The sequence below is a fragment of the Papilio polytes genome, unplaced genomic scaffold (assembly GCF_000836215.1).
Source record: "Papilio polytes unplaced genomic scaffold, Ppol_1.0 DF821733.1, whole genome shotgun sequence".
In the NCBI taxonomy this organism is placed as follows: Eukaryota; Metazoa; Arthropoda; class Insecta; order Lepidoptera; family Papilionidae; genus Papilio; species Papilio polytes.
The window spans coordinates 414,675-420,015 of record NW_013527471.1 but is presented as its reverse complement, the minus strand read 5'-3'; positions in this window follow the sequence as shown (position 1 = coordinate 420,015).

Genomic DNA, 5,341 nt, shown 5'->3' with positions numbered 1-5,341 from the left:
TTAATTTATTTTAAAAAGTTGACGCCGTCACTGTGATAAATTGCGTCCTAGTCCGTTCATGTTACTCTGTCCCACTGGATGACGTATCGCTGGAAAAAGTTATTCGCAATAAGACCTTGACTTACTTTAAACTTTAACTATTATAACTTACTTGTATTTAGATATTAAAAATGGCTTAAGAGCGGGCACTTGACTAAACTATCGCATAACTGTTTAATCGCGCTTTGATTCCTATGAGGTTATATGGAGGTGCGCTACTCGATTTTTAGTTGTGCAACTTAACAGTTGAATCGCCTGCCAAACAATCGACACTCGCACGACAGTTGTGCGATAGTTTCAAAGGTGTACGCACTCTCTTGGTCAATACAAGTAACATTAAGAAATTTAATTATTTCCGTACGAGTTGTTGCCCGCGACTTCGTCCGCGTGGTATTAGAAAACATACGAACTATATAAATAACAAAAAGCTACGTATCCCTCGGGAACCGGACACCTCGGGGATGAAGCTTATCCCATGTATACGTTAAGCCTTTGTTTTAGATCTGTGCCAAATTTCAATAAGATATGTTGTACCGTTGCAGAATGATTGAGAAGACATTAAAAAACTAAATTACTGAATCCCACGGGAACCGTAAGTTATCCCGGGAAAAAAAGTAGCCTATGTGTTCTTCCAGACTATGCTTTAAACCTGTGCCAAATTTCATGGAGATCCGTTCAGCCGTTTAGGCTACAAACGCTTACAAACATCCATCCATCCATCTTAACTTTTGCATTTATAATATTAGTAAGAAGTAAGATTAATATTGGTCGTTCTATTGGTATAGAGTCACCCCTTACTTAGGGTAGGCTCTGAGCCCCTTAGGCGGGACGTATAGTGAGCTGGTGATGACGTCGGTAAAACAAAAGTCGAACGCTTAGACTGATCCTCTCTATCATTTGTTCATTGCTCTCGCTTGTACGAGATCTTTTTCGTGTATGCATTTTTGGACGTTAACCCTATGTTTTTAAGTTACATTATACTGTGTAGACAGTAGCTTTAATATGCGTTGCATTTATTCCCGCAATGCGGTGTATTATCGTTAACATTATGTGTATTTACATTGCTGCGTTTGTGGGTACATATGTTGTTAACATAAATTAATATCCAGCAATGTACATCCGACATTGCGGGGGAATTCAATTCAGCTATGAAGTTATTTCTACAATTATTTAGCTTGTTGTATCCATCTATACTAATATAATAAAGCGTAAACACACACTTCTTTGTTGTCTAAGATGTCAGTAATTACAGCATATTTTTGAAAAATTCTTTTTTTAATAAAAAGCCGTACACTTACGCCACGCTTTAGGCTATATATTTTCACGCCATTAAACTTAGGTAGTAAATATTTTGGATAAATGCCCTAATGTGGGAAAGAGACCATACGTTGCTGCCAACATCAAGAAAGAAAGATTGTTCAGGTTTGTCATGTCATGTCATTTTGACATTTGCTATTGATAATTTGACAAATGTAAACAATAAAATAAAGTTTTTATAATTTATGACGGATGAACCCGCACGCGAACAGCTAGTTTTAGAATAACCGTGATATTTCACGGCTTTGATACATGAATGAAGATTACTCGTATAAATTCAAAAGGTAGGATAGGTGATATAGTAAATTTGTTACTATCTCGAAAAGGGCTTGACGGATGTCGATGAATTTTGACATCGATGTAGAACATAGTCGCGTGAGAAAGCTAGTATGAGATAAAAGTAGTACGTATGATACAAATATGTTTATTAAAAAAAAAACTAATTGATTAAAAATGCTTCAGAACTTTTGATTAATTTTAAAAAGTTTTTAATAAAACTCCGAGTCAAGAATGCTTGTTATCGATTGTTGCTTTGCAGAGTTTTGAAATTCAAATTTTTAGTAGAGGCAATTACGCTAACTGTAGATATTTTAATTTTATTGAATTGCTTATAATACTTACTTTTTATTGTTATTGGAATTAGCTATATATTAAAAAGAATATGACTCTGACAATTTAAAGCAATCTAAATAATAAAATTAATAGTAAACCCTACTAATATTGTAAATGCGAAAGTTTTGTTAAAATGCTGATCAAATATCAATGAAATATGGCATAAATGTAGAGCATAGTCTGGAAGAACACATGGCTACTTACTTTTATACTAGACTAGCTGTTCCTGTGCGACTTCATCCGCATGAAATTATGAAAATTTTATTTTTTTGTTGACATGTGTCAAATTATCAATTGCAAATGTCAAATTGATATGACGACAAACCATGCTAACCTTGCTTCCTTGATGTTGGCAGCAACTCATAGTCTATTTTTCACATTAGGGTTTTTATCAAAATTATTTACCCTCTAAGTTTAATGGCGTGAAATATATAGCCTAAACCATGACGTTAGTGTAGGGCTTTTTATTAAGAAAAGAATTATTCAAAAACATGCCGTAATTGCTGACATCTTAGGTAACAAAGAAATGTTTGTTTACGCCTTATTGTAATAGTATAGATTGACTTTTTTTATTTTTATGACAAAATTTGATTAAGATTCTGTTCAGTGGTTTAGGAACGCATAGATGACTAATGTAACATTGATTTTAAATAAAGAAATAATTGCCCATAAAAGATAGATTTGAATAAGAGTTTCTATTAAGATATTTTACAATAGTAATAAGAATTAACGTGTAAATCTCTTGTTAAAATCTGGCGCGTTGCCACATTATCTCCGACCCAGTTTTTGTTACGTTAAACCGGTCGCCTGCAATTTGACGATAGCAAAGATAAATAAAATAAATGTTGCTATAAAAATAATAAAGGGGACAATATGCCATAAAAGAAGTTCATTTTTCTCTTTATTTCTATCATTGTCATATATCTTCTTTATTTTAGATATCTGGATTAAAATATTTTTTTTTATTTTGGTTCTCAAAAAATCACCTTAGAAAAGGACGGGAAGGAAAACAAGATTTAAATTAAGTTTTTAGCATAAACACATCAGTCGAACCACGGAATTACTTCCAGTTTAGTCGTTTCTTATCTGTGGTCATTGGTCTAGGAGGCCATTTATGCAACAGTTGTTACGAACTCTACCCGTATAAAATATCTTTACTTAAAAGTGCATAAATAATTCAAAGAATTATCGTTAAATCTATACTAATATAATAAAGCGTAAACACACACTTCTTTGTTGCCTAAGATGTCAGCAATTACAGCATGTATTTGAATAATTTTTTTTTAACGAAAAGCCCTACACTTGTGCCACGCTTTAGGCGATATATTTTAACGCTATTAAACTTAGGGGGTGAATATTTTTGGATAAAAACCCTAATGTGGGAAAAAGACCATAAGTTGCTGCCAACATCGAGGAAGCAAGGATGTCATCATGTCATGTCATTTTGACATTTGTAATTGATAATTTGACAAATGTAAACAATAAAATAAAATTTTCATTATTCCAGGCGGATGAAGTCGCACGAGAACAGCTAGTGGTTACTAAAATAATACCTTAGCGTAGATTCCATAGTATAAATCTATAAATAGACCAAGACTCTGAGTGCCAAATGGCACATAAGAATTAAAACACTTAAGGTTATTAAAAGGTTTATTAAAAAGAAATCGGTAATTTTTGTGATAACCATAATTTTCATTATCGTTCAGGAATTTCAGGTATTTTAATGCACTTTAGGAAAAAGTGATAGTTTAAAAGTAAAGTGATGACACTAATGGAATTTTAAAAAATCCAACGCAAACCTTTACTTTGGTATAGTGGAAAATCGTGTTATTTAAAATGCTAGCTTGAGATTCGTTGATCGGAAGGACTGATATTTTTGAATTAAAATTAGTTATTAATTTACTATCTTCAAAAATTGTTCAAACTTTAGTAAATTTAAACGTTATTTATGAATTTATTTCAAGGATAATTTGTATGAAAGCCCCGCTTTTCCCATGAAATTATAAAAAACTTTATTTTATTGTTTACATTTGTCAAATTATCAATTGCAAATGTCAAAATTACATGACATGATGTCAAACTATGGCAATATTGATTTTCCTTGATGTTGGCAGCAACTTATGGTCTCTTTCTCACATTAGGGTTTTTAACTAAAATTTTTACCCCCGTTTAATGGCGTGAAAATATATAGCCTAAAGCGTGACGCAAGTGTAGGGCTTTTTTTTTTAAAAAGTATTATTCATAAATATGGTGTAATTGCTTACATCTTAGGCAACAAAGAAGTGTGTGTTTACGCTTTATTATAATAGTATAGATTAAATTCAGAATTCTAGAAAGTTTTAAGAAAAAGTTTTAAGAATAAGAAACTTTTAAGATATGGAGTTTGGTTATTTAATTAAGTACATGAAGATATTAATGTAAATTAAAATAATATAATTTGTAAATACATCAATTTAGGTCACGTTAAGAGCGTCGGAGGCTCCGGGGTTTAAGCACTCGATATGCAATCAACAGGTTTTGGGTTCGAATCCTGCCATATACCAATGTAATTTTCGATTTTCATACATAATTTACCCTGACGTTCTTAAGGTTAAGGAAATCATCGTGATGTCTGCACATATCGGCGAAGAAATTCAAATATATGTGTGAAGCCAACCCGCAGGGGGCCACCGTGGTTGATACAAAGGGTAGATTTTGAGCCCCTAATTGGGAAGCTGGTGATAAAGAAATATGTTAGAGAATAAAAAACCTTATAAAGGAAAGCGAAATTTTGATATGAATATAAACTATTCTGGAAACGAAGGGAAATATGCTTATTAAAGTTTAGTCAAACTTCGCTCTCCATATTCACAACATAAGTAGGTACTCTACGAGGATATTAGTAAAGTTTCCGAAAAGGCCATCCCAAGTTATGGAGAACTCCAAACTTGTTGATATCTCAAAGGTGGATTCATATGTCGTAGTTATTAATGAACGAACATACTTACGAATATTTATATATACTAAACTAGCTGTCCCCGCGGCTTCATCCGCATAAAATTATGAAAATTTTATTTTATTGTTTACATTTGTCAAATTATCAATTGCAAATGTCGAAATGACATAACATGACAAACCATGGAAAACTTGTTTCCTTGATGTTGGCAGCTTGTAGTTTATGGTCACTTGCCCACATTGGGGTTTTTATCCAGAATATTTACCCCTAAGTTTACCGGGGTGAAAATATATAGCCTAAAACGTGTCGTATGTGTAAGGCTTTTTATAGAAGAGAGAATTATTCAAAAATATGCTGTGATTACTGACATCCTACGCCACAAAGAAGTGTGTGTTTACGCTTTACTATATTAGGTAAGTTAGTGTAGACAGCGAAAAG